The sequence below is a fragment of the Eleutherodactylus coqui genome, chromosome 8 (genome assembly GCF_035609145.1).
Source record: "Eleutherodactylus coqui strain aEleCoq1 chromosome 8, aEleCoq1.hap1, whole genome shotgun sequence".
NCBI lineage: Eukaryota > Metazoa > Chordata > Amphibia > Anura > Eleutherodactylidae > Eleutherodactylus > Eleutherodactylus coqui.
The window spans coordinates 109607142-109626336 of record NC_089844.1 but is presented as its reverse complement, the minus strand read 5'-3'; the positions used below and the strand labels follow the sequence as shown (position 1 = coordinate 109626336).

General features: G+C 44.8%; 1 protein-coding gene across 7 annotated transcripts in view; it reads left to right on the top strand.

Moving 5' to 3' along the window:
- The window catches only part of MRTFB (myocardin related transcription factor B), a 263949-nt gene that overhangs the window by 182547 nt on the left and 62207 nt on the right, over nucleotides 1-19195 (top strand). The window lies entirely within an intron of this gene.

Sequence of the window (19195 nt, the reverse complement as noted above, 5' to 3'; positions counted from 1 at the left end):
TCAGTCCAAGCAGGAAATCATGTGGGATCTCCAATCTGTTCAGATAGCATTGTTCCTGAGCGTGACACTGAGCAGAACAGTCAGTGCCTTCTGGGAAAGACGCCATTGTCCTCCAGGCCTCCCTGCAGTAAGGGGGGACTATTTGTCGGTATGGAGTACAGTATATAGCATATGCAGGTGTGGCAGCACCTCTGTCATGAGCAACAAAGATAGCTTTCATAAGGCTGGGCTCAGCCGGCCGTAATTCATTGCATGCGGTCAGTGGGAGGCACGCAAGGCACGCAGTAAGTATGCATTGACCTTATGTACCTGGTGCACACCGCCAATTGCCATGCACTATCTTGGCGTGTATGCACGCGTAATATCCACCAAAACAGCATAGGCTGCATGACAAACACGAACAAGAAAAATTGCATCATGGCCACCTACAGGAAAATGGTACAGAGCATTTCACACGCGGAATGCGCTATACCAACACATCCGCATGAGCCCGGCCTTAGGCCTCATATCCACAGGCATGCATGGATTCCCAGTGCAGAATCCCGCAGCGGTTTCGACCTTTGCACGCAGCCATGAGGTCAAAAATGACATTTTCTCACCTGTCCAGATGCGGCGCAGGTCTCCTCAGTCACGTCCGGATCTTCTTTCTTCTACACGGCGAATTCACCGTTTTTTCTCTTTTCTTAAATCTTATGCTTTCTCGTGGATCCACAGCACGGCCACAGTGTCATCCGCGGCCATTCCATTGACTTCAGTGGAAGCCGTCCGTGCAAGAAACCGCAGAGAATGGAGCATGCTTCGATTTTTATCCCGCACATGTGATCCGGGATAAAATTATATCCACAGGTATTTAATTACCTGCGGACGCCCAATGAATGTCTATAGGTATATTGAACTGCGGATCATCCACAATTCAATTTTGCCGGTGGACACATGAGGCCTTAGAGTGGTGTCGGGCTACATTTCTGTGGCCCACCCTGTATCATGTAGCCAATAGCTATGTTGCTAATATGTATCAGTTGCAGAAGCACAATTTTTCATGTCACATTGTCCTTGTGTAAACATCTATCATATGTTAGCATCTGGGTTACAGTGACATCAGCGGTCATCCTTGACCGATCTGTTTCGTAATGGACCCAATTGCGTTATATTGCGCCAATAAGGTGTATTTTTCCTGATCGCCAGGGGTAATAGAAACGTAATGCAACAGAACCGTGATGAACAAAATGTTACAATGGCCATACATGTGGCATACATATCTCTCCAGGTCCAAGAACACTTACATGTATGGTAGATATGTAAATGATGGCACAGCTCTTACTTCCGCACCGTACATCCATGCGATATGACCCTTACGCTTTGTACACTTTAGGCCAACTTAACACGGGTGACCGCGATATCAGACCGTGAAACTCTGGGATAGTCCGATGTCCCCGAGGATGCATGCTGTTTTTGTGTCAAAAATGCCTCCCATCGCTTCAGAGAAATAGTGATCCCCTGGCGCGGCCTACGTGCAAGTGTTCCCTACTAAAATGGAAAACATCGCATCACACTCTTGTGCACCTCACACGCCATACCATGTTTTTGTCAGCCCCATTGAAAACCATGAGCGAGGCATTCTGAGGGAACTCCCAAGGATAGGGCATGGCGTAACTTTTTCCCCGTACCACTCATGTATATAACCCCATTTAAAAGAATAGGGTTCATATTCTGGCGAGATTTGTGTGTCTTGCAACGGCCAAATCTCGTGCAATTTTCTGGGCCGTGTGAAAGCGGCCTCCCAGTGGCCTCCGCGCGCGGCCTCCCCACATTAGTACTGCAGTGCATTTGGAAACACACATCATTTTTCTGCAAACGAAATGAAAGTCTTGGATTATATCGTTGGCCTTTTGTTTACCACTTCCTGTTTAGCAGAAATGACCTGGTGTTCACCAGGAACTACAATGAAAACTTGAGGAGGAACACTTGGGCATCCTGTGCGGTAGCAGTGCTCTTCCTTCCTCTCGGCATGGGCATCCCTGCATTCACCCCCAGTGCACCCGCCAGGATGTCCCCTCAGATGACTCACGTCAAGGAAGTGACTTCAGTTTACTGCAGAAGAGCAAAACAAATCCCAACAAATTGGATTAAATGGCCCGGATCCAACATTAGATTTCTCTTTGTTCCTAAATGGAGCTCCTTCTAGACCTAACGAGAACTGCATGATTCTCGTTTATCCGAGAAAACAAGTTAATGACATCATCACCAGCTCTTTACAAAGGGCTTTGTGCCAGTAGAAGGGTTGCAAATGTTGGCATAAGTTCCACTTGCACTAAAAATTTGTGACTTTTCAGCTTTCTGCGCCACCCTCGTCATTCTTGTTTAAAAAAAAAAGGGTGGGTGAGGCTTGTCAGGAGGGGGCGTGGCTATCCCGGACCAACAGATTTAGGTTTAATTTACATCAAAATGAATTAGACCAGAAATCTACGCCAGCTCCTAGAATTTTGTTTTGGCGCACGGAGAAGCCAAGATGTGATTAATGTATGGAGTGTCCTGCACTTCATATAGCGGCCGCATCGTGCGCCAGCTGGAATTATAGTAAGACCTGTATTTGAAGCTCCGGTCTTAGTAAATTTCCTTCTTGGACTCTAGCACATTCCTAATACATTCCTAGTTATATTTATATATTATCGGAGTCGCTCCAGTGCGATCTAATAATAAGCATGAAGAGCTGTGGGAAAGTGATCATTGGCAGGATACTGAACGATTCCTACAGGACTCCATTCACATGCGCTTCAGAGGCCTCTCTGCAGATTCCATCATGTTTGAGTGGACTGGAGCAGAATGGATCTGGTTAGAAGTCATTGGGGTCCAACAGGCGCCAAATCCAGCTGAGCGCTGTGGCTTCTTTTGTAAGTAGAAGCCACAATACAGATGCCAATAGAGCTTTATGATGCTCATACACTTTGGATAGCGGTTGGCCGGTTCCTCTGACCCCGCTTTCCCCCCTGTGTAGGTGATGCGCTGCATAGCTGAGCGTGTGTGGTGTTAAAAAGGACAGAGGCACATAAACCGCTGCCAAACTGCTCTAGCAGAGGCTTATCTCCCATGGGAGATCCATCATGCCCGGTTATACTGCAGGGGAAGATACCAGACACCCCCATATACTATGTAGCCACCCAGTCGCACTGAAATTGCTGGGTTTCAACCAACTTTGATCTAATGTGTATAGACGCCTTAAAGGGATTTGTCCAAGGCTTAAAAAAAGGGGTCTGCTGTTTGTCCAGAAACAGCCCTTCATCTGTGCATGGACGAGCTCTGATATTGCTTCTCACCCTTATGCAAGTGAATGGAGTTACAATACCAGACGCAGCCACCGGACAGATGTGGTGCTGTTTCTGTAAACCTAGTAAACAGTTTTTTTCTATTTCTGTGCAAACTTCTTTAACCCCTTAACGCTCCAGGATGTACAGTTACATCATGAAGGTTCAGGGTCCGATCCCGCTCCATAAAATGCAGTCGACAGCTGACACCCGCCCGCGACAGCCCCACGATCAGCTCTCATACTGTTAACTCTTTAAATGCAAACAACAATTCTATTTATATGACCAAATTGAAGTCCGGCGGTCCTGAGAGGCCCCCGTGGAGAGATCACGGGATGCAGCTTGGTTGCCATAATAGATAGGGGCCATCTGAAGGCCTGCAGGGGCTGCCATTGTAGGTTTCCTATCAAGTCATGCCTGTGGCTTTTATAGACTGCCTGTCAGATCGCGGTATAATGTAATACTACGGTATTACATGATATTGCAGGAGCGATCAAACAATGACACATTCAAGATCCCTGTAGGAACTGAAAAAAAAAAAAAAAAAGTTTAAAAAAGTTTTTATGAATTTTATAAAAAAAAAAAAAAGGTAATAAAAGTTAAAAAAAAAGTAAAAAAAAAAAACCTTTTCCCATATTTATATTAAGATCCAAATAAAAAAAACACATATTTGGTATCACCGTGTCTGTAAAAGTCCACTCTATCAAAGTAATGCATTAGTTATCCTGCAAGGTGAACGTTGTCAAATAGAAAAAAAACACATCAAAATTTCCCCTTTTTTTGGTCACCCCATCTGCAAGAAAAAAAGGATATTTTATTAAAAATAGTACCGCAAAAAATATATATATATAAATTTGGTATCTTCAAAATCTTACTGATCATAGAATAAAGTTATTGTGTCATTTTTGCTGCAGTGTACGCTGTAGAAACAAGACTACCTCCACCCCCGGCCCCCAAAGAGGTGGCAGCAGAATTACTTTTTTCCCCATTTCGTTCCACTCTTAGAATTTTTTAAAGCCTTGCAGTACATTATATGGTACATTAAAAAGTACCTTTTGAAAAATACAACTCGTCCCGCAAAAAAACAAGCCATCAGACAGCTATGTTCTTAAGGGGTTGAGATACACATACGTATTACCAGACTGCTCCCATATCTTAAGATCACATGTGCCAATTTTGTTGCTGTTTTGTGAAAATCGTAGCAATACAGCCCAGTGATAGGCTACTGCCAGTGAAGTGATGGATAGGCTGCGGCTAGTGATAGGCTATGGAGTGTTGGATAGGCTACTGTTAGTGATAGGCTATGGAGTGTTGGATAGGCTACTGTTAGTGATAGGCTATGGAGTGTTGGATGGGCTGTGGCTAGTGATGGGCTGTGGCTAGTGATGGGCTGCGGCTAGTGATGGGCTGCGGCTAGTGATGGGCTGCGGCTAGTGATGGGCTGCGGCTAGTGATGGGCTGCGGCTAGTGATGGGCTGCGGCTAGTGATGGGCTGCGGCTAGTGATGGGCTGCGGCTAGTGATGGGCTGCGGCTAGTGATGGGCTGCGGCTAGTGATGGATAGGCTGCGGCTAGTGATGGGCTATGGAGTGATGGATAGGCTGCGGCTAGTGATGGGCTATGGAGTGATGGGTAGGCTGCGGCTAGTGATGGGCTATGGAGTGATGGGTAGGCTGCGGCTAGTGATGGGCTATGGAGTGATGGGTAGGCTGCGGCTAGTGATGGGCTATGGAGTGATGGGTAGGCTGCGGCTAGTGATGGGCTATGGAGTGATGGGTAGGCTGCGGCTAGTGATGGGCTATGGAGTGATGGGTAGGCTGCGGCTAGTGATGGGCTATGGAGTGATGGGTAGGCTGCGGCTAGTGATGGGCTATGGAGTGATGGGTAGGCTGCGGCTAGTGATGGGCTATGGAGTGATGGGTAGGCTGCGGCTAGTGATGGGCTATGGAGTGATGGGTAGGCTGCGGCTAGTGATGGGCTATGGAGTGATGGGTAGGCTGCGGCTAGTGATGGGCTATGGAGTGATGGGTAGGCTGCGGCTAGTGATAGGCTGCGGCTAGTAGTAGGCTATGGAGTGATGAATAGGTTACAGAGGCTATGAAGAGGATCTGTCAGCTCTCCTGGCATGTCTGTTTCAGTAAATACTTGTATTCTCCATGAAAGTATGGGGCATCTTTTTTAAGAATTCGGCATTCTTCCGTTCCTCTGTTGTTCCTCCTAGAAATGTATAAATAAATTGATAGGCTGTGTGTTATGACTCTTTGGGAGCTACAGGTAGATTACTAGATGCCTGCATAGAGCCTGAGCCCAAGGTCTAAATGGATATACAATAGGGAAAGGGCAACTGCTGGTCCTTATTCCTTTAGGCCGGCTGCACACGGCTGTGATGGGCTCCGCCGTGAAATCCCGCGGCGGAGCACGTCACGGCGCCCCCCAGGAGATCCCATACTTACCTGCGGATCCGGCGTCCTCGCTCCCGCATGACGCTTCCCCGCCCACCTCCGCCGTGTCATGTGACACGCCCACCGTGTCACATGACGCGGTGGCGGTGGGCGGGGAAGCGTTTTCACGCTATCTTCCGCTGTGCTACAGCGGAAGATAGCGTGAACGGACGGCTTCCATTGATTGCAAGCGAAGCCGTCCGCGCGTACACCCGCGGCAAATAGAGCATGCCACGGGTGAGGACGGGTGAATTCACGGTGCGGAATTCCGCGGAGGAAATCCGTTCGTGGGAAGGAGGCCTTAGGCTGGGTTCGCACGGGACAGATTTCCAGCAGAATTCTATCGGATTGGCTGCACCGAGAAACTGTCAGAATTCCGCTGGAAAACCGCAGCTGCGGGTTTTGAAGCGGCTTCACCACCTGCATTTCTGCTGCGCCCATCTCTCCCCATAGTGAGGGAAGAGGCCATTGCGGGAAAAAAAAAAGAATTGACATGCTGCGTCTTTGTTTTCCGTGCTGCATGGCCGTTTCCGCATGGCTTGGCTGCAATGTGTGGACAAGATTTTTGCAAAATCTCATCCACTTTGCTGGCTAATCCTGGCATTAGGAGCCACAGGCGGAATTGCCGCGCGGACAATCCACATGGAAATTCTGCAGCAATTCCATCCCGTGTGAACCCAGCCATAGGCAAACAACCTGGCTCTGCGTGGCTTAACTATTCTCCGTAAATATATGTATTCTCGTCTGTGCCCCTATCTGGATTGTGGATGATCCTAATGGCAGCGCATTAGTGTAATTGGATGCATAATTAAAGTAACGTGATGTAATTGAAGCGATATAGCTTATTATAAATGATGGAGCTGCGTGTTGGCTGGAATGATTTTTGTCTGAATTATGCTCCTATTTCCCTTCCTTCATTATCACACGGCATCGTCTATCTCATTATCGCCTCTAATCCACATCTTCACCTCTCATTCCCTGGATCACTATTCTAGCTGGGTGATGTATTGCCAAGCGCAGCGCTTACATTTTCATACAGATTTTAGAGGAAACCCACAGAAAATGAATACTTTTGTGAGTGCGAACAATAGGAGGATGGGGAGGTGGGCTTCCTTGGGGGGGATGGCTACATATTGCCAATTCATGAAGGACATAATGGTGTTTTGGTGGCTTTATGGCATTACTTCCTGTATTACTTTTTGCTTTATGCCTGAAGTTCTGTATGGACTCATTTCATTATACAGCTGAGCTGTAATTCTTTCTCTTAACTTCGAAGACAAATTCTCTCCATTTGCACCCAGCATCGGGGGGAGATGAGGAGTGTGCCAGATATGGATTTATTGCTGAAGGGAACCTGGCAGCACCTTTGGGGCCATAATGAAACTTGGGCTTTCTAAAGCTAATTGTATGTTTTCCCATTGGATGAAAGAAGTACCTGTATCCTACTGGAGAGCAGCATCGGGCGCATGTGCGTATGAGAACAGTACACCTTACTGCGCATGCGCGCGATGCAGCTGGAGGGAGTCCTGGAGTCATCTCTGGTACGTTTGATGACTTTTCTAGATAATGCAAAGACCGATTATCACAGGGGCACCTTTAGAAAGCTTAAACCCTACTAGTTGGTTTAGTGGCCCCAGAGGGGCTGACGGGTTACCTTTGGTATAATCACACAAGTTGTGTCAGAAATACATGATACAGATTTCATAGTGCAGTTTTCTGATTAGCATAGTTCAATATGGGTAATCCGTGTGTAGAGACCCAGACGCGGAGTCTACGTCAAGAAGAGACTTGTCGCTGCCTTTTTTTCCATGGCGTGCATTTCAAATCTGTAGACAGAAGAAAATCTGCACACTGTGGATTATGGCATCCAAATCTATGGAGCACTTATTTGTCACGGATTTGCTATGGAATCGGCGAAAATTCCTCGTCAGATGCCGCAGCAAACAAATCCGTCTGAACGACCGGGCGCAAACTATAGGTTTACTTTTAGTTCATCATCCATTTTATACGGATTGTTCAGCCGTTCTCATTCACTTCGGGCTCCTACCCACTTACGTTTTTTTAAAGCTGCGATATCGCTGCGTTTTTTTCATGCGATTGTCAATGGGACTTTCTAATGATAAAAACGCATCGCACAAAAATCACAAAGCACAAACTTGCGATGCGTTTTTAACATTAGAAAGTCCCATTGACAATCGCGTTAAAAAACACAGCGATATCGCAGCGTTAAAAAAAACCCAAATGGGTAAGAGCCCTTATAGTGATTGTGAACGACTTCTTGCTTGAACGAGCCGACAATGTATCTGCCCCACGAGAGCGAACGATCTAACGCTGACATTGTTTGCCCGTTCAAACGATATTGTGTTTGGAGTAAATGGACTCTTAAGCCTGTTTTCCATAAGTCGTCGTCGTCCACCCTCGCCTTACCCGTTTCTTGTGCTATGCTTAGTCTTTTGTCTTTTTCTTGTATACATCTCCTGTAGCTCATCCGCTAGTTGCTAGAGTTGTAGAACTGATTTTTCTATGCATTTTTACCATTTTCACTAGTATGCACTAAACCCAATAATTACACTGGTCTGCAAAAAAAATTTTTATCAGCTGCATGGGATATTTTAGGTAATTTTATGTTTTCAAGGTTGCAGAATCCAAAAATGTCCTCCATTTGCCCCTATAATGTACAGTTGTTTTGTAATATTCTAGGTAGGATCTAATTGGTGCTCATGGTATTGCTCTTGAGTTTAGCATTCTTGATACTCTGATCTCATCCTTATATAATAAATGCATTACTAATTTCTCCCTCTCTTCCATGACTCCATAAGTCCCTGTTTTGCTAGTGAAGCAGCGCTTCTATGCTGACATGTGGCAACCAGATTTGCAATGTCAACATTGTTTAGATATCCCAGGCATTATCTCTGTTGTTGAGGTGGAGGATTCCAGGCCCTTTTTACACATCCTCCTCCCCCCACATATACACTTACTAGGATTCTTCATCCAAGTGCTTGGATGACTCTTCCGCACAGTCATTTACCAGAAAGGGTCAAGTCTTGTTCTCTCATTACGGCATTCCATACATTGTAGTGACAAATGATTACGGAAATAAATCCAGTGAAGAGAAGAGCGGTTAATGCGATCCATCTTGTTAGTCCGTCTTGGTCTGGGGGGTTTCACACACATGGAGAAGGGTCCTAGATACAATAAGAGGATCCAAAGAAAATTATTCAGGAACCAGGAGCGGATATCCAGGTATATCGGCTGTGCGGCTCCTGCCATTTCTCCTAAGACACTTGAATCTTGTCTTTTAGATGGTTTAAGGCAGGGGTCCCCAACTCCAGTCCTCAGGGACCCCCAACAGGTCATGTTTTCAGGATATCCTATAGTAAGAACACCTGTGGCAATGTCTGAGGCATCGACAATAATTACATCACCTGTGCAACACTGAGGAAATCCTGAAAACATGACCTGTTGGGGTTCCCTGAGGACCGGAGTTGGGGAACACTGGTTTAAGGGATGGACTTGGTCAAAATTCGCAGTTTTATCCAATCTTAATACAAGACCGTAGAAAAGGGTTCTGTACTTTTTAAGATGGCCTTTGTCTCAAGGATCCATAGTGTGATTACCACAAGACAGAAGTTGCTTTATTTTTCCTCTCACTTGCGTTGTCTTGGCCTGTAGGGTAATTTATTTTAAGTCTTTAGCTGGTTATACACAGTGGGTGAACAAAGACTGAACAAGCAGAACTGGCCGACCCTTCAATGCGTATTGGTGCTTTTATACGGCACGACTACTGGACGCTTAGGTGCTCGCCGTCTTCTCAAAGATTAGCACTCCTGTGATAAGTGCTCACTGAATAGATGCAGAGCGCATCGGAGATCACTTCCAGCTGCCCGTCTCCATTCAGAATAAACAGGCAGCTGATCATAGATGAACGACTGCCTGTTCACACGGGGCGGTGGTAGATTGTTTTTTTATGCCTGCTTAAAATGAACGATGAATGATAAGGTATCAATTTATCATTTAGGGCTCCTGCCCACGGGTGGATATTTGCTGCGAAATCTGTGGCGGGCTTCTGCACTGCGCATTCGCAGCAAATAGCACCCATAGCATGCTATGGGAAATCCATTCTTCCTGCACACTTGCAGAAACCAATTGTGGTTTCCTCAAGCGGAGGAAAACTCACAGCATGCTCCATTTTTGTGTGGATTCCGCACTGACGGCTTCCAGTGAAATGGAAGCCGTCCGATCCGCAGCCCATCTGCAATCACATTGCGGAAAGGTCGCGGATTCCTGCGACGACACAGGAAAAAGCTGGAGTTTAAAAGAAAAATTTGTACTGCGCATGTCGAACAGCTCTCCATGTGGGACCATCCCCAGTGCAGAAGAAGGCGAAAGCAACCAGGTAAACACTGGCGCCGGCTGCTGACAGAGCTGGATATGATATTTTAATTGGTTCCATACTACTTGCTCTATAAAAAGCAAAACCTTAAGGGGTTAATGGTTTAATAAGACCATAGTGTGTTTTTCTTTTTTTTTTTTTAAAGAAAAGTTTAAATCCAAAGAGCGTAAGTTATAAAAACGCAGCACCTTCCACAAATGTTTCCTGAGCTTGTTAGTTTTATCGCTTCCTCTGTAATAAAATAACACAATGTTCTTTATGTTTTCTTTTTATTTGCATGTAAAGTTGTGGAACAATAGGAAATGGGTTCCTTTATACTTTGAAAGAAAGAAATGGTTATACAATATAGAAAGTAAAATGTATGTGCAGGAACTGTGTGCCGTATCCCTCCAGAGACCCCTTACCTGCCGTACCTGAACCCGCAGGTAGCTGTCCGACTCCTATCCTTATCGGCCATAGTCACAGGCCTAGTAGTTGCTATGACAGCTGATGTTCCCTCCCGCGGACCTTTACCCTTGTATCTCTCATTTAGACATAATTAAATCTGTAGCTGGTCTACCCTCCCTCGGACTTTTACCCTTGTAACCCTCTCCTTATATATAGACCTAATTAAAGCTGTGCTGTAGAGCCGTGTCTCCAATCCGGCTGTTGCAAAAGTTCTACTTCCAACACTACAATATGACATGTTGCAGGCTTGCATGGGTTGGAAGGGGTGTCATCTCTCCTTGAGCAGAGCACCCCATCCTATAGGTGGCGCTGCAGAGGTATTGTTCCATCTTCCTTATTTGCATGACATGATGGGAGATGTGCCGCAGGTTGGAAGACACTGCTGTAGTGTGTGTGTAAGACGTGATCAGAAGTAGTCTGAAGACAACACGCCTCGTCACCTTGCATTACATCACAATCTAGTCATAGAGCAGATAATCTGCCCATGTAACAGGACCTTTAGTCTCTTTTCAACCATTTCCTGTGATATGTGTACTATGATAGTAGAATACTGTGCTGTGTGACGTCTGGCAGATGATAAGACACACACCGCCTTGTGCTGCGGGGCGTACAGTAGTATACCTGGGGAGGTTCTCTTAAATAAGGCAGAATTGCCAAATGTCTTTTTGGTCAATAGAAAAAAAGTGCAAAGAAAAACAGTGGTGGATCCCGTCGCAGCCAATCGCTTGCTGGCTTTCTGTGCTCAATATGAAGGCAGTCTATGCAGTTTTCTTAGATTAGTCATGAATGTCTCCAGACGTGTTTACCAGCTACAGTAGTGCATTCTATAGGGAATGGCATAGACAACAGTTCCTCTACAAGGGGTGAGATCTGTTCCATCACCGCATCCCTAATTTATCCTACTATTGATTATACTTGTAAAAGTTGAAGTTTCTGGTAAGTATATACCAGTCTATACAGGAAAATCTCTATATTATGTATTTTATTTCTTGGCTGTGTTATCAGGGTATGCCAGATGCCTCTGCTCTGTCCCAGGTTCAGTTTACATCCCGTAACCCACTATTCAATACTGTCAGGATGTGAAGGTTTGAGGTCACATAGGGCAGGAAGTGATGTCATAGTAACACGACTGTAGTTCCTATAAAAGGTTATTGTGGCAAAAAATATTTCTTGTGTTTTCAAAATTCAGTAAAAAAAAACATAAGCAAACAATGTTACTGAGCAGAGGCTAAATTAAAGCTTTCCTATGAAGTTCACCCATAAATTACAGCTGATCGCTGGGGGTTCTGGCAGTGACATCCCAAAATCAGGTGACTCTTCTGAGAAAAAAACAAAAGGATTGTCTGAAGAGGATATTCTAATGTTATTAATAATGGCCCTTCTCAGCTGTTTCCTCGTTAGCTGGTGACAACTCAACACTTGTATCCAATGACACTCCACACGGTTTAGTTACCATGAAGACATATTTCTTTGTGTACTCTCACAGAAGATATCCCATATCTGCTTGTTCTCTACAAAGAGTTTTTCTCTTGGTCCTAGGCAATATTTCACATTGTTCTCATATCTCTAGGGATTATCCCTTTGACGTTACAAACTTTACATTTCTCTAAACCAATGGCGCCTCAGGAACCATTAAATTATGCTTCACTTCTTCCACTTTTGAGTCTATTCTAATGGCAAAGTCATTTAAAGAACTAATAAAACCAGTGTGGAAAATGTTCCATGTAGAAGACCAGGAGTTGTTCCAAAACTGTAAATTCCATAGTGGCCACCAAACCTCAAGTACAGGACAAATGTGTATATATAAGAGCTGCAGTTATCATTTATAAGCTAGTTGTAGGAGCAGCAGAGGATGCCATTGCGCTTGGGCCTCGGTGCCCTTGTGTCTGATGAGGAGACCAGTATTACAAGGGCTACTTTGCTCTGGAGGGCTTCATATCTGTGCTCGGGGTTCCTCTTTCTGGTTCCGTTCGAGGAGCAGGAAAAGGGAATCCCTGGGGCCGAACGGCTTTGTTTTAGGACAGAACCGAACAGCGCTGACAGACCCCATTGACTTTAATGGGGTCCATTCATTTTCTGCTCAGCTGCCCAACTTTTAGCCAGAAAAAAAAACGCTGCATGCACACACAGTGCTTTTTCTTCTTGTGTTTAGTGCCGGGTCTACAACGGAGATGGGAAACCACCGTTAGAGATATTGCACCAGGGCCGGTAGCTTCAAGTTACACCCCTGTCCTTACATCTGGAAGTCTTTTTGGAGATTCTTAGAACTGGATCTCTGGGATATGAAATGATAATCACAAGGACGGTTATGTAATCTGGATGTTTTGTCAATTGTTCCCTTGAAAACCACTGCAGTCAGTCTCTCCACAGCCTGAAATGTTTGCATACAGATAAAAAGGAACTTATCTCCAGAAAGTGTAGATAAATTACACTGTAGGCTTTGTGACCCTTTTTTTTTTGTCTTCTGCCCAGGAGTGCCACAATCGTGTCTTGTGATCCATCTTAAGAAGTGCCTGGTCTAAAGGCCCATTTACACGGAGTGATGATCGCTCAAAGATCACTCAAACGACAGTTTGAGTGACAGCTCTGAGCAATCATTTTGCATAAACTATTAAATAGCTACTTAGCTACTTAATAGCAGTTTAGTATGCAAATAAAGCCTTCAGCTGAATGCAGTTTATAGCCCGAGGGCTCTTATCTGCTTTCAGCTCCTTTGTTCTCCGACGGGAAACAATGCTATCAGCACTACCCACGGAGAACTCGGCGTGCGGTCCTGATAAAGCAGAACGACGATTTTTAGTTTGGCCTGAATTTAACGATCAGCTAGCAGTGCACGAAAAGTGCACGATGGGCGCGCGTTTAGATGCAATGATGATCGCTCAAACGATCGCTTTTTAGCTATTTTTGAGCGATCTTCGCTCCGTGTAAATGGGCCTTAACTAGTCAGCATTTTTCATGTTTGGAGGCAAATATAATATACAATATGTTCTGAGTTGCGGGAGTAAGCAGGGAGTAGAGGGGGGGGGGGGGGGAGAGAGATCGATCTCCCTCCCGCTCCTCCCCGCTCTCACCCGCCGGCACCCGAATCTTTAGAGACGAGCGGGCAGGTACTCGCATAAGGTACTACTCGCTCGACTAGTTTGCCTTAGCGAGTACGCTCGCTCATCTCTATTCTTTATGGATTTCAGTGTTTTTCCTACAAAACATGTAAGACTTTCTTTAGAAACATTGATGTCTTGGAGAATCTACCATTTCTTTGTCCATGTGGTCCTTGATTATGTGCCATTTCTTATTGATTTAAATAGGATCATTCACATGTGCATAGTTTTTAACGCGATGTTCAGTTGTGTGAAAAAAACCACAGCATGTCCTATTTTGGTGCGGATCATGTACCACAATAGGCCATTGAAGTGAATGGGCCAGCATAAATATGCAGGAAACGTGCGTATTCACTGCGTATTTGCACAGGAAATCAATGGGCCCTTCTGCATATTTTTTGCACTCGTAAATACGCACAAAAACCTGTAGGAATGGTGAAAATATGCAGGCAATTGTGATTTCCGGCTGCGTAAATACACCGCGTATTTACGTGACCGAAACCTGCATACACCCATATGAACGAGCCCTCTGAGAGTAAACTATTGATGATTGATCCTCAGAATATATGTACGGAGGGTCATCAGAATCCTTTCCTCCGGTGGACTCAAGGAACTCTAGTCTGACACTTGATCAAGAGTTACAGAAAATGCCATAGACTATAAATGACCTATATTATGATACATTGGAACACGCACTGCGCTATGTTGATGCTTACTTTACGTCTGCTCTTACCACCTACTACGTGGCATCCACAAAAGGGTACCATATGAAAACACACATCCATAGCTCGGTCAGGGTCTGTATTGCCATCTGATGCCCCTGGTCTCCAAAACCAGAAACCTACTTAGCAATAGCATAGTACACCTACAATCTCGTTGGGTAATTGCTTTCCATTAGTGATGCTGTATTCATCCCCCTCTCTGCACTACCATTTACCATCATGAAACCTTGCAGTCACGCTAACCTTTTTAGCATTCTCCCCGCTCGCATATGTCCAGGCTCTGCGCATCACCTTCTCTTTTTATAGCAGTCAATGGCTTCTTTGTTGCGGACAGCTTCCTCCTAGGGCATCTCGGAGAATTACAAATGGAAAGGAGATCAGCAGCCAAAGGAATTTGAGGATGTTGCAACCTAGAAAGAACCAGTTATATTATCTCATTCCGGGACAGGGAAATTGACACAATGTAACTATATCTTCTCTTTCTACATTTGCCTCCACACAAACCACAATGCACTGTGATACAAGCAACGGGTTTATTTTCCTATATGATATATGTATACAGATATTTGTGGACCGGTCTTTCCAACTACAAAGGCCTCTATTGTCAGTCTAGTGTCTAGCAAGGACATGGCCGCTTATATTATCATGCAATAAGTAGCACCAGAGGTGTTTGCCAGCCACTTATCTCCCTGCTCTCTATTACAGTGACATGCGTGATATTAAGGGAGTCAGGAGTGACAACTATTGGTTAAAGGTTCGTTCAACCAATATGTCTGTGCCTGGTAGACATGGAATTATTCACTTACCCAGTAAAGGCTGTACCAGTAGTAGAGTGTGCCCTATATTAACCTCTTAAAAGGTTATTCTCTTTTGTCAAGCTGTGAAAGATGAGGCAGATACGTACAATTAGCTGAATTACCGCATGTCAGTTAAACGACTGGATGCGGGTTGAACATCTTGTCTAACTGCAATCAACAGAAAGGAGTTCTATGGACATAAATGCAACAGTTTCATCTGATAAGCCGTAATCATTGCGTGTATGGTACCAAAGCAATCGCATACAACTAATGAGATACATCGAAGCACTAATTGGGGGTGTTATACACTTTTTATCGATCGTAGATGCAATTTGTAGTATGTATTGTAGTTTTTAGAGTAAATTCCTGGGTATTTGAAGATCGCGGGGTGCATGCCTGATTATAGGATAGTTCGCCAATGCCATGAAAGAAGTAGATGCACTGCTGGTGGATGCCCCTTTATTACTGTTCCCTGCCAATCCGTGCCTTGGCCACCTACTGTGCAGGAAGGTGCAACGTGGCCCTTTCGTTCTCAGGATTATGGGGCAGCCAGGTGTCGGATCCATATTAATCATAAAGCAATATGCTATCACTTAGTTAGATGGAGATATCTCATTAATCTGTAGTCTGATCTGCAAGCAGTATTTTAAAGGGGTTTTCTCACTACTTAAAATTGCTGCACAGCCATTCTGAACTTCCTGCTTGCTGCTGACCAGGACATGTGACTGCTGCAGCCAATCACTAGCCACACCAGTGACCTTCTCTAGCCAGTGATTGACTACAACAGTCACATGGCCTGGTCCACAACAACCAGGAGGGACAGAGTGGTTGTGGTGCAATTTTAAGAAGTCGGAAAACCACTTTAAAGGGTGAATGGCTCCCATGGCCCTGGCGCAAGGAGTATGGCCAGGTAGAAGTCAGCGAGTGCTGCAGCTAAAGTCCTGGCATCATGGTGCCCAGAATATGAGAGGCAAATTTACTGGGTTTTTATTATTCTACCATGGACCTAGCTGATAGAAAAAAATGGGGAAATGATGATAAAACCCCTTTAAAGAGCAGGGCAAGCTATATGGCTTTGTGGGAAAGATTCAGTATAGCTTGTATTTTATTTATTGACCATTGTGTTCACTTTTGGCTTGAGTCCAGTGGGCGGTCCTATTCAGTAATTACCAGCTGTGTCTTTTATAACTGTCAATCACTGATAGGACCGCCCACTGGACTCTTAAGCCTACAGAGGTTTCAGGAAGTAAAATACAAGTTATACTGGATGTTTCCACATAAAACCATATATCGGACTGCTTTATAATATGGTGATGGTAGATTATACTATATGGTCAACATTCTTTGTTAACCCCCTAATGCCTACAGTACTAAGCTTAGAGGGAGCATATTCCTCTTCATAGCGTAGATGCATGTCTCGTTTAACTCTTTGTAAACTGGTATCTTGACTCTTTCATTGTAGTCGCTCAGGATGTTTTCGGCTTTTATGTGCGATCTCTATGCATTGATATGATAAATAAAGTCTCTCCAGGGAACGGAAGTGCTTTCATAGACAATTTTCTCACTAGACAGAAGCAAACAGGATTAATATTCAAAGCAAATTAGAATCGCACAGCAGGAACAAAACAAGCTCCATGATGTCAAGAGTGACTTCAGAACAGCGTGGCATTGGTTGGGCACCAGTCGAAGGATCTCTACACCCAGCAAGTGGCGTACATTCTGTGAATGTCACATTTGTGCCCACTGCGTTGTCTTCAGCTGCTCGCTCCAGATTGCTTTAATGTATTGGTCACAGGCTGCTTTCCTTGCATGCATGTCATTTCCCCTGTTAGAAACGATGTCAGCAGCCACCGGTACAGTCAACGGATAGTCATTGTAGCTGGGAGTCTTGGCAGGTGGTCCCTGAGGGGAAGGGACAGATGATGCTGACATTTCTGGCTTTTCTCCTATTGATTTATTAGATCGTCTTAAAATTCCACAGTTTGATACTAGTCTGGGATTCATTACCAGGCTGTATGTGAAAGCCTATATACCAGGATTCATTTCTAGAGTTCGTTAGGGAATACATTTATGAAAGTGTAGCACTCTGGGACTGAGTATATAGGGGTGGTTGTTAGGACTGCTTACACACATACACATGTCAGTATACATATAATATCAATGTGGCGTTACATATAACTCCAGGGACCCATGCCAGTCAACAGAATGAAGGGGTCCTTGCTACCTTGACATTGTTTGCACAGCCCAGTGTTTCCTTTGTACAGGTAGCTCTACTTGGTTCTGCAGATCAAACCTATTCACGTGAATGGGAATAAAGGCCCTTTCACACTGACTGATTATCGTTCAGATTCGCGCAGAGTCGTGGGAATCTGAACGCTAGTTGTTCAGTGTAAAATGCTGCCAAAGCCTGAATGAAAAGCGATAATTCATTTACTTATCATCCGTCATTCAGTTTCAGCTGGCATAAAAATCGAACAACGGTCGGCCGTGTAAACAAATTCATCTACGAACGACGGCCTGTTTACTGTGAGTGGAGGCGGGCGGCCGGAAGAGATCTCTACCCGCTCTGCCTCTATTCACTGAGAGGTCATTGCTACTATTTCTACATGAGCAATTATTGCCGGGACGACTATCAGGTACCCGACAATCGTCCCATGTAAGAGGGTCCTAAGGGTGATCACACAATTTAGATGTGTGTTGGCTAAAACCGCCAAACTCCGTGGGGACAAATGATCATCAGACATGTGTAGGGGGCTACTGACTCTCCCCCAACTGCCTGTGTCGCAGAAATAAGGATCGGTTAGTTGGATTTCAACAGCTTCATCCCTTTGTTCGCAGAGAGATAAGCCTCAAAAAGTGGCTTTCTCTCCCCTCTACATTCAGAGCACTGAACATGAATGTGTATAGGAGTGTTGGGCAAGATGGCCGTCAGCCACATCCAATATGTATGGATACCCTGATGACCCACTTACACTGGACAATTATTGGACAAGAACATTCTTAGAAAAGCTTGTCTGCCAATCATACAGTTGTGTGAAGCTGCGTCCAATCTGATGATGAACTAGCAAACATTCATTCATCAGCTGATTGCATCTTTTGTGCATTCAAACAGATTATGGTTAGCAGCGCATCTTGTGAACTGGGTATGTGCTGCCGAGAATGATCATGCTGTATTGGGGACGGACGGTCGCATTAGCTATCGTCTATCCTCTACAGAGGGCATCAGCCAGTGTAAAGGCCGTTTAACTAGCACCGATCTTGTTGATCACAACTTAGGCTCCTGTAACACAGCACAATAAATCGTTCGCATGAGCGAACAATGACAGAGTTCTGCTCGTTCAGCCTGTTTATACAGGCAGATAAGTAGTTTTGTATTTTCATATTGTTTAGTTGTTCATTCACTGTTCATTCACGATATTCTTTACCCCTTTTTTGACCAAGGCCTTGGTTCCCACGGGGTGGAATTGGCGTGGAATTTCAATGTGGACTTTCTGCACGGAAATTCCACCTGCAATCTTAAGCCCCATACTCAGCAGCAAAAATCTCGTTCACACCCTGCGGACAGTCCTGTGCGGCCGAACTGCGCTGAAACTGACATGCGGCGCACAATTCAAATACGCGGCATGTCAGTTATATCGCCGTTTCCGCTGCGGCCATCTCTCCCCTCTATGGGCAAAGATTCCTGCACTGGAAAACAGGCAGTCAAGTTGCTTCAAACCTGCACCGAACCACGTGGGTATTGAAGCTGCCTTTCTGCTGAGGAAACTCGCAGAATTTCCACGGGATTTACACCCCATGTGAACCAAGCCTTAATGTCCACAGCAACATTTCACAAATTTTTTTTTTTTTTTTTAAATAATACATTCTAAGGGTTAATATTTTTTATTTGATGCCTTATTTTCTAAAAAATGTTGTGGTATAGATTGGGCTTTCTTATGATACCAGGACAGGGTCAGTACCTCTTCGTGGGCAGAAATAGAAGACAATGAAACTATT